This window comes from Trachypithecus francoisi, unplaced genomic scaffold (assembly GCF_009764315.1).
Source record: "Trachypithecus francoisi isolate TF-2019V2 unplaced genomic scaffold, Tfra_2.0 Lachesis_group12, whole genome shotgun sequence".
NCBI lineage: Eukaryota > Metazoa > Chordata > Mammalia > Primates > Cercopithecidae > Trachypithecus > Trachypithecus francoisi.
Genome location: NW_022681457.1, coordinates 54,783,600 through 54,803,891, shown reverse-complemented (window position 1 = coordinate 54,803,891; position 20,292 = coordinate 54,783,600). Strand labels below are relative to the sequence as shown.

Here is a 20,292-nt window from a genome sequence, read left to right as displayed (position 1 = left end):
TGTGATGAAAATGGAGCACTTTAACACTGCTGGTGGAAATGTAAACTAGTACAATCACTATGGAAAACAGCTGGGAATTTATTTATTTTTATTTTTTATTTTTTGAGATAGAGTCTCATTCTGTCACCCAGGCTAAGTGCAATGTTGTGATGTTGGCTCACTGCAGCCTCTGCCTCCTGAGTTCAAGTGATTCTCCTGCCTCACCCTCCTCAGTAGCTTGGACTACAGGCACATGCCACCATGACTGGCTAATTTGTTTGTACTTTTAGTAGAGATGGGTCTTCACCATGTTGGCCAGGCTGGTCTCAAATTCCTGATTTCAGGTGATTTACCCACCTTGGCATCCCAAAGTGTTAGGATTACAGGATTGAGCCAGCACACCCAGCCAGGAGATTTTTTTAAAGAACTAAAAGTAGAACTACCATTTGATCCAGCAAACCCACTACTGGGTATTTACGTGCAGAAAAAAGTCATTGTATAAAAAAGACACTTGCACAGGCGTGTTTGTAGCAAAACAATTTCCAATTGCAGAAATACGGAAGCACCCTAAATGCCCATCAACCATCAAGTGGATGAAGAAAATGTGATTCATATATATCATGTAATACTCCGTCATTAAAAAATGGAGTAATGGCATTCACAGCAACTTGAATGGATTAGAAGATCATTATTCTAAGTGAAGTAACTCAGGAATAAAAAAATCAACATCGTATGTTCTCATTTACAAGTGGGAGCTAAGCTGTGGGGATTCCAAAGCATGAGAATTATTTAATGAACTCTGAGGACTTGAGGGGAAGAGCAGGAGGTGGGTGAGAACTAAAAGACTACACACTGGGTACAGTATACACTGCTTAGTTGCTGGGTGCACCCAAATCTCAGACATTACTGCTAAAGAACTTATCTATGTAGCCAAACAACACCTTTACCTCAAAAACTCTTAGAATAATAACAACAATTAAAAAAAAAAAACCCACAGAAGTTTACATTGATATGCTTTGGCTTTTTTTTAGAAAGGATTTCACTCTTTCACCCAGGATAGAGTGTGGTAGATTGATCATGGCTCACTACAGCCTCAAGCTCCTGGGCTCAGGTAATCCTCCTACCCCAGCTTCCTGATAGCAGGTAATACTATTTTTTTTTTTTTTTTTTTGAGACGGAGTCTCTGTCACCTAGGATGGAGTGCAGTGGCACAATCTTGGCTCACTGCAAGCTCCACCTCCCAGGTACAAGTGATTCTCCTGCCTCAGCCTCCCAAGTAGCTGCAACTACAGGCACCCACCACCACACCTGGCTGACTTTTTGCATTTTTAGTAGAGACAGCATTTCACCGTGTTAGCTAAGATAGTCTCAATCTTCTGACTTCATGATCTGCCAGCCATGGCCTCCCAAAGTGCTGGGATTACACATGTGAGCCACCGTGCCTGACCACTAATTTTTGTATATTGTGTAGACATGGGTTTTTGCCATGTTGGTATTAAATTTCTGGGTTTAAACAGTCTTTGTTTCTTTGCCTCCCAAAATGCTGGGATTACAAGCATGAGCCACCAGGCCTGATTAGAATCTTATTTTTATATGATATAGAAAAGCTAAATATATTTAGATCTGTAAGTTGGCAGAAAGTTTGAAAAAAAAAACTTTTATTAAAAATATAAAATGATTTTATCTCCAGCTTAACTTTGTAACAATTCCAACCAAACATGAAGTTTTCTTGCCAGAACTCAGAAGAGGTCATGAATCCAATGTGCAGACTTGACAGGTGGAAAGGTGTAAAAGTTCTGCTTGCTCTCTTTCCTAGGAGACTGGTAGCCTGGGGCAAGTTCTCAGTCCTGCTCACCCACTCCCTGAAAATGAACCTGGTGCTGTTGGGGAGAGAGGCATCGTGGGAGCTAGACTGGTCTTTTGGGTCATGTGGGAGCTGGGTGAGGCCTGTGACTGTATGCTTTTTCCCACTTTCCTGACAACATGCATCACCACAAGAGGCAGCCATAATCCTCCTGGGAACATAACTCCATTGACCTGGGAACCACACCTCCATCTCACCACAGCAGCCACTGCAAGCCCCTCCAAGGGAGAGTCTCAGCTCAGACTTTCCTAACCCTGCCCCCACCTGATGGTCCTAGCTGGCCCCCACCTGATGAATTTAGCCAAAGACAAAATTCATATTCTCTTGAAAGTTCTAAGGTCCTGTTCAGTACCTGATCCTGCCTATACTACTACAGTTGATGCTGTGTTGAAAGTTTCACCTCCTGGTAGGAGGCCAACCAGCAGAAAACTAGTGCATTAAACAGTTACAGTTAAGGAAGCCCATAGAGTCCATTTCACTCCTCTGCAACCTCCACCACAGCAGGTGCTGGTATCCATGGCTGAGAGACCTGAAGATGATTCACATCACAGGACTCTGTGCAGACACCCCCAAGTGCCAGCCCAGAGACTAATAGCCCTGCTGTGTGGCTAGATCCAGAAGAGAAATAATAATCACTGTAGTTCAGCTCTTAGGAAGCCACATCCCTAGAAAAAGAGTTAGGGTATTACATAAAGAGAGCACACTGTGGGACAAAGGAATGTATACAGCAGCCTTGAGCCCCCAGAACTCCCCTCTCACATAGTCTACCCAAATGAGAAGGAACCAGAAAAACAATTCTGGTAATATGAAAAAAACAATGTTCTTTAACATCATCCAAAAATCATACAAGTTTACCAACAATGAATCCAAACCAAGAAGAAATCCATGTAGCACCTTAAAAAAATTTAGAAAGTCACTTATTAAACTAATCAAGTAGGTACCATAGAAGGTAAAGTCCAATTTATGGAAATCAATGAATAATACAAGATATGAGGGGAGAAATCTTCAGTGAAAAAAAATAGAATAAAAAAGAAGTCACAACTTCAGGAAATAAAAAACACTCAGAGAAATGTAAAATGTTCTGAAAAGTCTCAGTAATAGAGTTGAACAAGTAGAAGAAAGAAATTCTCAGCTCAAAAACAAGATTTTTGAATTAACCCAACTGAACAAAGGCAAACAAAAAATAATAAAAAAAAATCAACAAAGCCTCCAAGAAGTTTGGAATTACATTAAATTACCAAACCTAAAAATGATTTGCATTCCTGAGGAAGAAGAGAAATCTAAAAGGTCAGAAAGCATATTTGGAAAAGTAAGTGAGGTCAACTTTTCTTTCTTGGCTAGAGACCTAGACATTCAAATACAAGAAGCTCAAAGAACACCTGGGACATTCATTGCAAAATGACCATTGCCTAGACAAATTGTTATCAGGTTATATAAAGTCAAGGCAAAGGAAAGAATGTTAACAGCTGTGAGGCAAAAGTACCAGGTAACCTAAAAATATATAAAATAGAAATCTATCACATTAACAGCAAAAACCCTACAAGCAAGAAGGGATGGGGGCCCTATTTTCAGCTTACTTAAACAAACCTACTATCAGTGAAGAACTTCATATCCAGGAAAACTAAGCTTCATAATTGAAGAGAAAAAAGTCTTTTCATACAAACAAATGCTGGGAGAATTCACCACTACCAAGCCAGCACTACAAAAACTGCTAAAAGGAACTCTAAGAAGTCCTGGAAAAATATCAAAACAGAACATCTTTAAAGCACAAATCTCACAGGGCCTATAAAATATGAACACAACAAATTAAAAAAAAAAAAACAAGGTATTCAGGCAACAAATAGCATGATAAATGAAATAGTACCTCACATCTCAATACTAACATTGAACATACATGGCCTAAATGTTCCACCTGAAAGATATAGAATTGCGGAATAGATAAGAATTCACCAACCAAGTATCTGCTGCCTTCAAGAAACTCACCTAACACACAAGGGTTAAGGTAAAAATGTGAAAAAAAATCCATGCAAATGGATACCAAAAGTGAGCAGGAGTAGCTATTCATATATCAGACAAACACACTTTAAAGTAACAGCAGTTAAGAAAAGACAAAGTGGGATATTATATAATGATAAAAACCCTGTCAAACAGAAAAATATTACAATTCTAAATATATATGCACCTAACACTGAAGCTCCCAAATCAGCACATGAAACTTTCCATTTTAGTAATCTATATTTAGTAATCTATAGAAACTAACCCATTTTAGTAATCTATAATAGTAACCAAACACACAGACGCAAACACCCACATACACAATTTATTAACTTAGAATATTTTTTATCTTTTCTGTGATGAGTAATTAAATGCAGGTTTTGATAAAAGAAGCTTTTTTTTTTTTTTTTTTTTTTTTTTTTTGCCTTTCTGATCTTGGTTATTTCTTTACTTCTGCTGGGTTTGGGTTTGGTTATTTTTATTTCTCAAGTTCCTTGAAGTGTGACCTTAGATTGTCTATTTGTGCTCTTTCAGATTTTTTGATGCAGGCATTTAAGCCTATGTACTCTCCTCTTCCAAAAAGCATCACTTTTTCCGTATCCCAGATGTTTTGATAGGTTGTGTCACTATTATCATTCAGTTCAAATAATTTTTAAATTTCTGTCTTGATTTTATTGTTGACCCAGTGATCATTCAGGAGCAGGTTATTCAATTTTCATGTGTTTGTATGGTTTGAATGTTCCTTCTGAAGTTGATTTTCAATTTTATCCCCCTGTGGTTTGAGAGACTTCTTGATATAATCTTGATTTTCTTAAATTTTTTAAGACTTGTTTAGTGGCCTATCATATGGTCTATCTTAGAGAAAGGTAGGCCTTGTTATATACCCCAAGTTCTCCTTGCCCAGCTCAGCCTCAGTCCCCTTCAGCCACAATATGGTGGGTGTGCTGACAGCCGGCCCCCAGGGCATCCTGTCTCTTCCCTGGGCAGTGACTGTGACTGTGCCCTGGCCTGGCGCCCTCTCTGGGCAACTCTGCATCTGCAGCACTGCATCTCCCTCTGATTGTGCAAGGACCACGGGAGGGTCCTCAGAGGAGAATCCTGACTTGGGGTGCAGGTTCATGAATGGGAAGAGCTTTGGTCCATGGGGTTCCCGGTTCCTATTTTCTCCTATTAAAAATTTATGGGAGTTACTGCAAAAATATTAAAGAATTTAATCAAAGAGTGGTTCTAGAATTGTACAGCACCCAGCTATGGTTTGTAGTTTGTGGTCTATGGGAGAGGCTTGAAGGAAAGTCTTTTATAAAATGCATGATGAAGAAAACCAAGTTTAGTAATTGGTTAGATACAGTTACACGGCACCCAGCATTTTTTCCTCTTTTTTTTTTGAGACAGAGTCTTGCTCTGTCACCCAGGCTGGCTTGTAGTGGTGTGATTTCAGCTCACTGCAACCTCTGCCTCCTGGGATCAAGAGATTCTCTTGCCTCAGCCTCCCGAGTAGCTGGGACTACAGGCACGCACCACCACGCCCAGCTAATTTTTGTAACTTTTAGTAAAGACAGGGTTTCACCATGTTGGCCAGGATCGTCATGATCTCTTGACCTCGTGACCTGCCCGCCTCAGCCTCCCAAAGTGCTGGGATTACAGGTGTGAGCCTCTGCACCCAGCCATGTGGTGTCTTTTTTTTTTTTAACGTGGTGTCTTAATTTGTACATTAAAGGTGAAAAATTCCTGGTTATGTAATCAGACCTTAATTGGTAGTTTATAGTTGCTGAACCCTGAATTTTGTTTGAATGTGGTAATTAAAAATAATGCACCTGAGTTTGATTTTTTGTTTGTTTTTTTAAAGTAGGAATGCAGGGACTAGAGATACCTCAGTCTAATTGCCTGCCACTTAATTATTTTCACACTCCACAGGGAACTGATTTTCTGCTGCATTTTTCACCTGTGTCCCAAGCAGGGTCTTGGGACCCATCCCCCATTTCTCCAGCCTCAATCTAGCTTGCAGTAAGATACTAAATTTCCAGTTTCTTCTAGCATTCCCAAATGCCAGCTTTTCCTCCCTAGTTCACATTATCACGTATTTGTTTTTTAGTGTACTTTCTTCTACCATATGTTAATTAATTTTTTTTGGCAAAGCATTAAATGGAGCTGGTAAGAATATTTGTTATCTGGTTGAACCTGGAAGGTGGAGGTTGCAGCGAGCCAAGATTGTGCCACTGCACTCCAGCCTGGGTGAGAGGGAGACTCCATCTCAAAAACAAACAGCATGGATTTAACTTTTTCAAAAATTAAAAATGCTTAACGAACATTTTTTATAGAAACTAATACTAAAAACAATTTTAGATTTTTAGAGTACATTTCTCAAACACTTCAAGTACCCTCCTCTGACAGTAGATATGTATTTTCCTATATTACCATAATAGAGCTTTGGCTGTCCTTTGTGGCCAACCCTATCATTTCTATTCTATTTTTTTGTGCAGTATTGTTATGCATTTTGCATTTTAAAAGTTGTAGTCCATGCAATGTAATTTTTAAACAATTGGAAAAAGCCTTTTTCCATGTTAAACTCTCTGCTTAATCAACAGTAACTTTATTTTCACTCTTCAAAGGCATTTTTAACTGCCTGAAATGCAGAGGCAGTTCAAATGTGCGTGCTGAGCTGGACCTCTCCAGTGTCAGTCTATTCACATTCACACAGCTGATCTTCTGGTGTAAGAGGGTGCACTTCAATAGCATTATCATAGCAATGTGGAACAGATGTAATAGAATAAAAGAGGAATCACTGCCTTCTAGGAAAAGGAGTTAATCTTATTTATTCTGTGTATGTGAGTATGTGGTTGTTGTAAGGTTGAGAATAAAGACTAAAATTACAGAGAACGCTTTACATTAGTAGTGCAGTGCAGTGCAGGTCCTATGCAATCTTCTTGTTTGTCAAACATACTCTGAATGGTTTTGTCAAGTACTATGTTTCTGTATCCATCACTTATTCTATTCTGATAATTATTTTCTACTTCATTATTTTAAATATTCACTCAGTATCATCCAGAGTCGTGTCCTTGATGCTTAAGTGTTCAGACATAAAATATTATTGATAAAAAGATAGTTTTATTTGTTAATTTTACTACAGAGCATTTGATGCCAGTAAGCTTTAGTTCCTTGGAACTTTGAAAACATGCTTTAGTTTTTATTTAGTTTGAAAAGCCAAATTTGATCAAAAGTAAATATAACAATAAATGAATATAAATCATTTTGGAAGTGAATTCAAATTATTATGTAAGATGTTAAATTTGATAGATATAATTGTGTTAGAATTTTTTTTAATTTGAATACATAAAGTGTAATAAAGCTGAAACTTGAAAAATAAACGTCCTTTTATGATCATTTACATTTTTAATTTAGCAGTTTGGGCTGTGTTTAAAATGTAGATATTGACATATCCCCAAAAATAATGTTAATGAAAAATACAAAACAAAGCACTATAGTGTTGATGGCTGTTGTGAGACCTCAGTTCTTTGTTTCAAAAATTTAAACAAAAGACACAAACAATGAAGATGCAACATAGAGGGATTTATTGCAAAGTAGTAATACTATTTTAAAAATTAGGTGCAAAATAGCCCCAAGAGAGAAGGGATTCAGGGTGGGCTGCTTATAAGAATGAGACAGCAAAGACTGAAACTAGAGAGACTCCATTTATGGGAGTCTTAAATAATTATTTACAAAGAGGTGGAAAGTGGTGTTATATTAGTAAGCATGTTCTGGGTGGTCCTGTTGGTTCACATATACAGTGGCTGTACATGCTTTTATGTGTCACATATCTCATTAGCATCTTAAATCTCCACTCACGTGTGTATTTTTTACTATTATAATGAGTAAAAGGTCAGAGGACAAGTAAAATAAAAATGTGCATGCTCTTTACAGGGGAGTTTCCCTGCTGAAGAGAGCTATTCTTCAGTGAGCTGAAATACAACGCAAACATTGGGGTTTATTGTGTTAACAATATGCTGTCAGCATGATTTATGATCCTTTGGGTAAAGACATATGCACACGTATGGTTTATTGCCGCACTATTCACAATAGCAAAGACTTGGAATCAACCCAAATGTCCATCAGTGACAGACTGGATTAAGAAAATGTGGCACATATACACCATGGAATACTATGCAGCCATAAAAAAGGATGAGTTTGTGTCCTTTGTAGGGACATGGATGCAGCTGGAAACCATCATTCTTAGCAAACTATCACAAGAACAGAAAACCAAACACCGCATGTTCTCACTCATAGGTGGGAACTGAACAATGAGATCACTTGGACTCGGGAAGGGGAACATCACACACCGGGGCCTATCATGGGGAGGGGGGAGGGGGGAGGGATTGCATTGGGAGTTATACCTGATGTAAATGACGAGTTGATGGGTGCTGACGAGTTGATGGGTGCAGCACACCAACATGGCACATGTATACATATGTAACAAACCTGCACGTTATGCACATGTATCCTAGAACTTAAAGTATAATAATAATAATAATAAAAAACAATATGCTGTCACCATGCAATTGCCATGGCTACTGCGTGTCCTGAGGACATGGTGGCTTTCTTGGCTACCTAGCTAGCCTCAATAGTACTTGTCTTAGTTTATTTTCAACTATCAACTCTGAGACTAAGATTTAGCTGTTACGTCAATATTGTCAAAGTGGGAAAATGACATTTTTAAAATCAGACATTTGAGCTTGATTTGGGTCACTAGCTGTGTACCCAGGAAAAATTATTTTACATCCCTGGAGCTTCAGTCAATATGTATGCATTGGTGAATGTTTTTGTTTTTTGGTGTAAGTTTTTGTTTGTTTATATTTTAAAAGATATTTTTTCCTACTTTATGCTGATGTTAAGCTACACAAAACTTACCAAGAGCTCTATTTTACTACATTTTTCAACCAAAAGGTTAAATACTTAAATATTGAAAGTGGCATTCTGGGCCGGGCGCGGTGGCTCAAGCCTGTAATCCCAGCACTTTGGGAGGCCGAGACGGGCGGATCACGAGGTCAGGAGTTCGAGACCATCCTGGCTAACACGGTGAAACCCTGTCTCTACTAAAAAATACAAAAAAAGCTAGCCGGGCGAGGTGGCTGGCGCCTGTAGTCCCAGCTACTCGGGAGGCTGAGGCAGGAGAATGGCGTAAACCCGGGAGGCGGAGCTTGCAGTGAGCTGAGATCCGGCCACTGCACTCCAGCCCAGGCGACAGAGCGAGAATCTGCATTTATCAGACTACATTGCAGTTTTTCCTTATGTGGTGCAAGGTTATAAAAATGCCATCCAGTTGATTTCTTAGGTAACAGTAGAATGTGTTTTTTCAGACAGTAGCATGAGATTTCTTGACATGCTACCTTTAGACATAATAAAAGAAAATGAATAAATGTGTAGAAATTTGTTTTTATTTATAAGGTCATTAGAGGCTAAGTCATGGCAACACATGTAGTTCAATCCAAATTTCTTTGTATAAAATTTTGTTGAGCCACATCCATCTGTATATGTGACACTAATTTGGTAACAGCTTCTTTATACTAAGCCAGAATTCATTTTACCTGGTGGTTTTGTTTTAAATATGTGAGCTGTATTATATAACATTTAATTAAGTAATATAAGTTTAGTTCATAGGTTATAGAAAGAAAAGTACAGGCACACTAATGAATTGGAATCTGGCAGCTGACACTGATTAACAGTTTGAGCAAATTTGACTTGATGTAAATTCCTGTAAACAATACTGAAAGAATGTTAACTAAAAATATCTTCAACAACATAATAGACTTATGGGATTTGAAAAAAAATGTTGATTTGTTTACCCATCATCAATATTAGGTTAAATTAGAAAATTGTATACACATTATACAAAAAGTGAAATTAGTAAACTATCCTCAGACTTCATCTGAGTAAAACAAGACTTCTGGGTATTTGAAAGCATCAAATTATTGATGAGGAATATCTATTTTGAACAGATCCTTGATCTTATGTACATATTACTACTAAGTAAAACTTAATGCAGCTTTGATTTCTGAAATATTTGTGAATGTCTATCACTGACTGAAAAATCAAGAAATTATTTAAATCTACTGACTGAATTTTGATGAAAATAGTTATTTTAATTGAATGCCAGTATTCATATAGTATGGCAAACCACCCATTTCTTTAGTATTCTGCTAGTTTATAAAATATACCAGAATTTGTGGAGACATTTGTTTAAAAAAAAAAAAAATCTGACTGGGCACAGTGGCTCACGCCTGTAATCCCAGCACTTTGGGAGGTGGAGGCGGGCAGATCATGAGGTCAGGAGATCGAGACCATCCTGGCTAACACGGTGAAACCCCGTCTCTACTAAAAATACAAAAAATTAGCCGGGTGTGGTGGCGGGCACCTGTAGGCCCAGCTACTTGGGATCCTGAGGCAGGAGAATGGCATGAACCCAGGAGGCGGGGCTTGCAATGAGCCAAGATCACGCCACTGCACTCCAGTCTGGGAGACAGAGCAAGACTGTCTCAAAAAAATAAAATAAAATTCTAAAAAAAACTTAGACATCAGAAAATAGTGATATTAATGTTAGGTTGTATACATAGTTTCCTGAACCCTACTGTAATCTGTGAAGTTTTTTGTGTACAACAATCTTAGATTACCTAAAACAAAATGAAATTCTTTTTTCTTTTCTTTTCTTTCCTTTTTTTTTTTTGAGAAGGAGTTTTGCTCTTGTTGCCCAGGCTTGAGTGCAGTAGCGCAATCTTGGCTCACTGGAACTTATGTCTCCCGGGTTCAAGTGATTCTCCTGCCTCAGCCTCCCAAGTAGCTGGGATTACAGGTGCCACCACCATGCCCAGCTAATTTTTTGTATTTTTAGTAGAGACGAGTTTCATTATGATGGCCAGGCTGGTCTCGAACTCCTGACCTCAGGCAATGCTCCTGCCTTAGCCTCCCAAAGTGCCGAGATAACAGGCATGAGCCTCCATACCTGGCTAATGAAATTTCTTTCTTATGTTATGCTTAACATTAAAAAGTCCAAAATAGGCCGGACACCGTGGCTCAAGCCTGTAATCCCAGCACTTTGGGAGGCCAAGACGGGCAGATCACGAGGTGAGCAGATCGAGACCATCCTGGCTAACATGGTGAAACCCCGTCTCTACTAAAAAATACAAAAAAACTAGCCGGGCGAGGTGGCGGGCGCCTGTAGTCCCAGCTACTCTCCTGAGGCAGGAGAATGGCCAAAACCTGGGAGGCGGAGCTTGCAGTGAGCTGAGATCTGGCCACTGCACTCCAGCCTGAGCGACAGAGCGAGGCTCCATCTCAAAAAAAAAAAAAAAAAAAGAAAAGAAAAGAAAAAAGAAAAGTCCAAAATATATCCAGACAGACAGGAACTATGACTGCCACTTTAAAAAACAAATGTTTTGGTGTGATACAATGTTTTCTGTACATGCAGATGGAAAACCAAACTTTAAAGTTTTCAAATCATAAACAAGAGCATTATTTGTAACTCTAAGCTTTCAACATATAAAACAAACGTATTTGTTTTAAATTAATTTTAAATATTAATTTAAAATATAGTGGTTTTTGAACAATTCAGGTACTGTTAGACTATCAAAAACTTCTTAAGCCATGTATGTGTCAACTGCATTTTCAAAATTATGAGAACTTACAAAAAGTAAACGAAAGCCCTACAGTTTAATTAAAAACATAATAGACTACTGTTTGTGTTTGCCCTTGTGATGAGAATCACCTTTATTTAGGAACAAACAGGAAATGCTGTAGTGGCAACTTGCTGGGTGGTGACTGTGATGAGATTTACTGTCTTAGAGATGGTGGGATCCAGTGGACCAGAATTGTCATCACCTTACCATGTTCACTGCTGTATTTTCTCTTCTGTCATTCATTTCCCAGACTCCTTCATCATTTCCGTTTCTATCCTTGGGGATGTTCGTGCAGTTTCACCCTCAGCCACTCCAACAGTCTATCCATTTGGCTCAACCTCTCCAGCAGTTTCTCTGGGTTCCTCTGTTCCTGGTGTCTGAGATTTATCAGCAGAACCTTGTTTTCAGTGACTATGGCTACTGCCACCTCCTGCCAGTGGGGCAGCTCTTGCAGCAGCCAAAGCGCCCACACCCTGGTATGCCTCCACTCTAACCACACTTGGTCATGGCCCAGCTTGGTGCACAGAAACCTGTCAACCAGAGCATTTCACACAGCTGGGCAAGCTTTCCTTGCCATGCTGGGCAGTTCCCCCATCATCTTTATGCTGCCACCTCCCCTTTCATCAGAGAGACAGACAGGATGATGCAGGGGCTTGGTGACACTATGGAAGTGTCCAGGGGAGTGAGGAGGGGCTGGGCTGGGCAGCCTCAAGCCCAGCGCATGGTGGTGCCGGGTCTGACCCACAGACCCTGGCACAGTGACGGATGAAAGACGTACACTGACACATATTTTGCCTGTCACTGCAGCTAAGGGGCTCTGCTGACAGAGTGAGCAGCACCCACCTCCATAAGCCGGCAAAGTTTGCATTTATTTATTACAGATTAAATGACAGAAGTCTCGAGTAAACACAATTAGTGGATAATTAACATTGTCAACCCCCCCAGTAGAGAGAAGTTCTGCCCACAAATGATCAAAGGTCGGTCTTAGGACAGCAAGAGTAAACAAGGTCTTTAGATAAGCTCCCCTACATTCCTTTGTACCTACTTCTGCCTAATTGCCTCTGGGAAAGAATGGCCACCTTTGGCTCATTCCTTCCTGAAGCTTGACAAAAACCTCCTGGCCTTCCAAGAAGGTTTGCATCTTTCTGTATAATTTTTTCCACACCCTGACTGAACTGGTACATGGAGGCACCCCTCATGCCTGACCAGAGATCAGCCACTGCCACCTGAGGGGGACAGAGGGGCTTAGGCTCCACCAGCCAGTCTCACTCTGCACTAGTAGAGGTAAAAATTATTTTCTAAAAAAAAAAAAAAAAAAAAAAAGTATGGAAAAGAACTTAGAGGTTTGACCCAATCAAATTTTATTCTTTTCTTTTCATTTTCTTTTTATTTCAGCCTTTTCCTCTTAAATTGTGCTCTACTGAAGTCAGATTTCATGCTCCATCCTCATGGGACAATTTTAATATAATTATAATGGTCACAAATGTGGAAACTAAAAATTTTGTTATATTTTTACCTGCAAGTGCTGGTTTAACATTAAACTTTCAGTAGTGCTTTCTGAATTTTATACTTTACTATTTTCGATTTGATTCTGTTAACTATAGGAAATAAAAATCATAAAATCTTGATTTGCATAGTTTCACATTTTACAAAGAATATGTATTCATTCAGATAAGCTATCATTTTGGTAGCCTTAGAAAATAAAATAGAAGGCCGGGCGCGGTGGCTCAAGCCTGTAATCCCAGCACTTTGGGAGGCCGAGACGGGCGGATCACGAGGTCAGGAGATCAAGACCATCCTGGCTAACACGGTGAAACCCCGTCTCTACTAAAAAATACAAAAAAAAACTAGCCGGGCGAGGTGGCGGGCGCCTGTAGTCCCAGCTACTCGGGAGGCTGAGGCAGGAGAATGGCTGGAACCCGGGAGGTGGAGCTTGCAGTGAGCTGAGATCCGGCCACTGCACGGATCTGGGGGACAGATCCTGTCCTGGGGGGACAGAGGGAGACTCTGTCTCAAAAAAAAAAAAAAAGAAAAGAAAAGAAAATAGAAAAGAAAGTATTGGTCTCTACTCTCATGAAACTTTCAGTGTAACTTCATAAAATCATCATGCATTCCTGAGAAATGAATACCTCTGAATTTTCCTATGAACCTCCTAACCTGGCTGGGCACAGTGGCTCACGCCTGTAATCCCAGCACTTTGGGAGGCTTAGGCAGGCAGATCACCTGAGGTCAGGAGTTCAAGACCAGCCTGATCATCATGGAGAAACCCCATCTCTACTAAAAATACAAAATTAGCCAGGCGTGGTGGCATATGCCTGTAATACCAGCTACTTGGGAGGCTGAGGCAGGAGAATTGCTTGAACCCAGGAGGCAGAGGTTGCAGTGAGCTGACCATTGTGCCATTGTACTCGAGCCTGGTCAACAAGAGCAAAACTCCATCTCAAACAAACAAACAACAACCTCCTAACCCAAAGTAATCAGTATCTGAATTTCATGTTATCATTTACTTTATGCAATTTTTTTTTTTTTTTTTTTTTGACAGAGTCTTGCTCTGTTGCCAGGCTGGAGTGCAGTAGTGTGATCTCGGCTCACTGCAACCTCCACCTCCTGGGTTCAAGTGATTCTCCTGCCTCAGCCTCCCGAGTAGCTGGGACTACAGGCATGCAACACCATGCCCAGCTAATTTTTGAACTTTTAGTAGAGACGGGGTTTCACCACGTTGGCCAGATGGTCTTGATCTCTTGACCTTGTGATTTACCCACCTTGGCCTCCCAAAGTGCTGGGATTACAGGCATGAGCCATGGTGCCCGGCCTACTTTATGCAATTTTATCTGTAAACAATATACGTTTCAGTGTTGCTTGTTTTTTGACTTTCGATCAATTCTATAAGCTTTCATCTGTGACTTACTTTTTAAATTACAATAAATAAATAAATAAATAATTACAATAAATAAATAAATAGAAACAATTGTTTCTATTTTTCCATGTTGTTTTGCGTAGCTATAGTTGTCCATTTTCACTGCTGCATAGTGTGAATATACATCAGTTTATAAAAGAATTCTATAGCCAGCGGTTGTTTGTGAATTCCGGTTACTCTATTTTTATCAACTCTTGGAATTACTAGACATATTTTTTGACAAAATGGAGAATCAGAAAAGTATATCATTTATAGTTTTACTTAGCATTTCCATAGTTACTAAGGAAGTTAGCATTTTTCAGAGGTTAATTGGTCATTGTGTTTTAAGATGTGCCATCTGTCCATTTTTAATGTATTTCATTTCTTTGTATATTAATACATATTATGTAATATATATTTTCTAAATACTAATTTTTATAATATGTTTTGACATATTTTTTCTTAGTTATGATTTGCCTTTCCACCATTTTTATTCAAACATGTTTTTCTAAGTTCTTGATAATCAAAAGTTCTTAAAATTTAGTCTAATTTATAAATATTTTTATGCAAGTTTTTATATTGTGCCATGTTTAAGAAATTGTTTTACACTCACAGTTATAACAACAATATTATCTTGTGTTTTCCTCTAAAAGTTTTAAATTCTCAATCTATGTGAAAAATTGTTGTGTCAGTTGCTATGTAGGAATTCAATCTACCCAGGTAGAACCAATTGTTTAGGTGCTAGCTTATTGACTTGTTATACTTTATTTATTTATTTATTCATTTATTTATTTTTTAGCTTTTTATTTTTATTTTTATTTTTTGAGACGGAGTCTCGCTCTGTTGCCCGGGCTGGAGTGCAGTGGCCAGATCTCAGCTCACTGCAAGCTCCGCCTCCCAGGTTTAGGACATTCTCCTGCCTCAGCCTCCCAAGTAGCTGGGACTACAGGCGCCCGCCACCTCGCCCGGCTAGTTTTTTGTATTTTTTAGTAGAGACGGGGTTTCACCGTGTTAGCCAGGATGGTCTCGATTTCCTGACCTCGTGATCCACCCATCTCGGCCTCCCTAAGTGCTGGGATTACAGGCTTGAGCCACCGCACCCGGCCTGTTATACTTTAAAGTATACCTATAAAACTGATCTCATTTTAATCTGTTGGCTGGGACCATAAATCCAATGTTTAATAAAAATGTTGACAGTAGCATCCTTATAATGTTTATGACATCAAAAGACAATCTTTCAATAGTTTATCATGTACATATGATGTAGTTTATTTTAGATACCTTCTATATTAAGGCACGGTGTCTCATGCCTGCAATCCCAGCACTTTGGGAGGCCGAGAAAGGCGGATCACAAGGTCAAGAGATTGAGACCATCCTAGCCAACATGGCAAAACCCTGTCTCTACTAAGAATACAAAAATTAGCAGGGTGTGGGGGCATGCAACTGTAATCCCAGCTACTTGGGAGGCTGAGGCAGGAGAATTGCTTGAATGCGTGAGGCAGAGGTAGAAGTGAGCCAAGATCGTGCCACTGCACTCCATCCTGGGTTACAGAGCAAGACTCTCTCTCAAAAAAATTAGAACAATAAAAACTTTTAAACATGATATTATTTTAAACAATTTTATGTTATTAAATTTAAAAATTTAGATAAAATTATTATTTTTCCAGAAAAGTATGTGCAAAAAGTGACTGAAGAAGAAATAAAAAGGATAAATAAAAAATCAAAATGTATGTTTTTAATTTCACACAGATAATATATACATATATTATAAAAGAACAGCTTGATGAACGTTTACACAATGCATATACCAGGAACCCAGCATGCAGTGATGGAAGAGTGTGAACAACCTGGGCACTCCCCTCTTTTTGGAACAGGAATTAAAAGAAATTAAAGAATGTGTAAGCAGAAACTCAGTTGTATGTAAGAAAACCCAATTCCTCCTGAGAAAGAGAAAGAGCTGGAGTCCTTTAAAAATTAGCTGCTTGTTTTTCTGTGGTTAGTGAGCCTTATCTCTCCTCCTTTCCCAAGCATTGTGAGACCTGTTTCCCTAGATGTGCAGCTGCAAGGTCACTAGACAGATAAACTCAAGTCGCAAAACATGTTTCTCCTTAAAAAGTAAGAAATGATGTAATGCATGTCTCAATTGAATAACTGACTTTGTTTCTCACTTCTGTAGTATGCTTCCCTCTGCACAGATCTCCCCCTACCCCATGAAATGCTTAAAAGGTAACTTAACTCTTTGTTCAGGGCTCAGTCCGCTGGATGTTAATCCGACTGGGCTGGTGCACCTAAATAATTAATGAATATCCTCCTGAACCCCATTGGTCTCTCTGATTCCTTAAAAATCCCGCTACATTTCTACTGGCTCACCTGGGATTGGAGATGACAGATTTACTGTCTCCTTTGCCTGCGAGACTAGAGCCCTGGGTTTGGGGAGACCCAGCATCCAAAGCACACCAAAGAGGAGCTTCAACCAGGTGGAAACCGGCCCTTCCCACATCCTGGCGCCCTGCCCAGCAGTGCAATAGAACTGGGAACGGGGCTGCAGGATGATACCAGCACTTCAGGAACCGTGGTAAAGAGCAAGCGCCCAAGGCAACAAAGCCCATCCCATAAGGATGAAGGGGAGTTTGATCACCTCCTGGGGAGTGAACACTAATCCAACTCAGAGTGGCTAGGGGTAGCAGGAGTGGCTTGCCAATTTGGATGCACCTCATGTCCCCATTAACACTGGAACTGGAAAAAACAAGGAAATAGGCCAATAGAGCAGCAAGTGCAGCAAGGTAAAGCTTGCTGGCAGGGTGGCAAGAGTAGCTTGCCACCCCAACTGTGTGTGAGGGTACATGTGAACTTACCCAGGACACGAGAGAGGCTTACCCAGGACATGAGAGAGGCTTGTTTCGTCTGATGAGGAATCTTGTGGCAGGGGAGGTGTGTAAAAGTGTGTGAAAGAGATGGTCTTGGGAGAGGCCAATGCAGGAAGTGACGTGGGGAGGCACAGATCCCTTAGCATGGACTGTGTGTATGTGTGTATGACATGAGTTCAGGGGAAATCAGACCTAGGATGCTGCATATAGCTGATAGGACCAGTTTCGCAGCTGCAGCAGGCCATGACAGGAGAAGGCATGTTCCTGGCTAATCAGCATCTGAAACTCTTGTGATAAGACCCAGTCTGGTGGACCCGAGAGTGAAAGTGAGAGTGAAAGTGCACTGCAAGGGAAGAAATGAGGGGGAAAGCATTGAAACCAACTCCTTTGGAGTGCATGATAAATAATTTTTAAAAAGGATTTAGAGGTGATTATGGGATGAAACCAGTTGCTCAAAAGTTAAGGACATACTGTGACATAGATGGGCCTGCTTTCAATGTGGGGTGGCCCTCTGAAGGTACAATAGACAGGGAATTAATTGGCCATGTGTTTAAGGTGGTCACTGGAGTTGGAGGACAACCAGGATACCCACACCAGTTTCTCTATATAGATTCTTGGCTCAATGTGGTGCAAACTCACCCCAAGTGGCTACAGCCCTGCCTAGAGGGATATTGCAAGGCATTAGTGGCTCAGGCAGCCCAACCAAAGTAAGCAGAGAAACCTAAAGCTCCTCGTGTCTTCTAGGAAAAGGAATCCCTGAAGCCTCAGCTGAAACCAGTTCTTCAGGTCCCACCTGAGGAAAGGGAATGTACACCACCATATGTGCCAGTTTACCCATCTTTGCCCAGAATAAGGCAGGAGGCAGAGTCAGGAGTGTCTGGAGAGTCAGGCTTGGAGGAAAGTGAGCCTCAATCTCCCCTACCCAGAGAAAAAGAAGCCCCCACTAGAAAAGAAACAGGGAAGATGGACAGGGCGAGACAGCTGAGTGCCTCCACTTAGGCCTAACACAGGCTTTGCAGATGCCACTTCAAGAGACCAGGACATAAGTTTATGATGACCAGGGGCAGACACAAGGCAGCTCTAGGCTTTATGTTCATCAGGCTTTCTCCACTACTGATCTCTTAAATTGGAAACAGCATACCCCCTCCTATACAGAAAAGCCTCAGGCTCTCATTGATTTGGTGAATTCTATTATTATGACACATAACCCAACCTTGCCGGACTGTCAACAGCTTTTGCTAACTTTATTTAATAGAGAGAAGCATACGAGAGTTAATCAGGCAGCTCTCAGATGGTTAGAAGGGGAAGTCCCAGAGGCCACCCCTGACCTGCACCAGTTTGCCATGGAGTGATACCCAAATGAGGACCCTAATTGGGACCCAAATGAGGCAAGGGACATGGAATGGCTGCAGCTATATAGAAGGGCATCCTGAATGAAGACAAGGAATATGAGTAAAATGTCAGAAGTGCACCAAAAGCCTGACGAAAGCCCAAGTGCATTTTATGAAAGGCTTTGTGAGGCATACAGGCTGTACACTCCAGTTTTTCCGGAGGCTCCTGAAAACCAAAATATGATAAATATGATCTTTGTCAGGCAAGCACAGGGAGACATAAGATGAAAGTTTCAGAAGCTTGAAGGCTTTGCAGGGAGAAATATTAGTGAACTCCTGGAAATAGGAAACAAAGTATACATAAACTGGGAAGAAGAGGCAGAGAGAAAGGAAGAAAGAAAAACCAGAAACAGAAACAAAGACATAGCTCAATTTATAGCTGCTTCACTAGCCGAAAGTAACCCTGGATTTGCTAGAGGGCATGGCCAAGGCAGAGGCTGAGGAAGGGAGCAGACATGACTGGGAGAGGAAAGCCGGTCTTAGTTGGACAGGAACCAATGTGCAAGGTACAGGCAAACGGGCCACTGAAAAGATGAGTGTCCCGAAAAAGAAAAGGATGGAGATGATGGTCAATGGTCTAACACCCAAGCGCAGCGTTCTGTTGCTAGTCGTGGCGCCTCAAAGGCAGATCCCGATCTGATCGGCTTAGCAGGGGCCAATAATATTGAGGACCGAGAGAGACTGGGCTCCATCTTTTTTAGGCCCTGAGGTCGCGGGGTGGCTATGGTCTTTATGGAAATAGGGAGCCAATCAATGGATTTTTTGGATGACACTAGAGCTGATTTCTCTGTGGTAACTCACCCAATTAGGCCCCTACAAGGAACTGTGCTACTACTGTAAGGGCTACTGGGGCCAAAGAAAAGGGACTTTTTGCAAATCCAGGAGATGTGTTATTGGAGGACAAGAAGTGCAGCATGAGTTTCTATACATGCCAAATTGCCCAGTGCACTTGTTGGGGAGAGACTTACTTCAGAAACTGCAAGCACAAATTTCCTTTACACCTAATGGGAATATGACCCCGGAGATAGGGAAGCCAAAGGCAATGGTCTTGACTGTAGCTGTCCTAATAGCTGAGGAATGGCGGCTCTATGAACTGTGTACCAGGAGGCTGCAGGACCTGGACTTACACAATACATGGGGAATGCTTTTCAAGGTACCAGGTGTATGGACTGAGGACAACACCCCGGACTTGCTCTAAACAGACCCCAAGCGGTAGTAGAGCTTAACCCTCATGCTGCCCTGTTAAGAGTCCGTTAATACCCATTACCCAGAGAAGAAATTGAAGGCATAACCAAACATCTAAATCAACTCTATGAACATGGGATTACAGTGAAACGTAGGTCCTCCTGGAATACTCCTCTGCTGCCCGTGCTCAAGCCAAATGGTGAATACAGGCCAGTGCAGGACCTCTGGGCGGTAAACAAGACCACTGCCCCTATCCATGCCATAATATCCAACCCATACACAATGTTGTGACATATTCCTGCTGAGGCCGCGGGGTTCACATGTCTGGACTTAAAAGACGCTTTCTTTTGCTTGAGGTTTGCCCCCCAAAGTGGGCCTATATTTGCCTTCCAGAGGGGGCAATCGCAGTGTACCCGGAGAAACCTGCCTCAAGTGTTTAAGACTTCTCCCA

At 40.7% G+C, this 20,292-nt stretch overlaps 1 protein-coding gene across 1 annotated transcript in view; it reads right to left on the bottom strand.

Annotated features, from left to right (window-relative positions):
- The window catches only part of LOC117093721 (zinc finger protein 100-like), a 566,997-nt gene that overhangs the window by 330,856 nt on the left and 215,849 nt on the right, over positions 1-20,292 (bottom strand).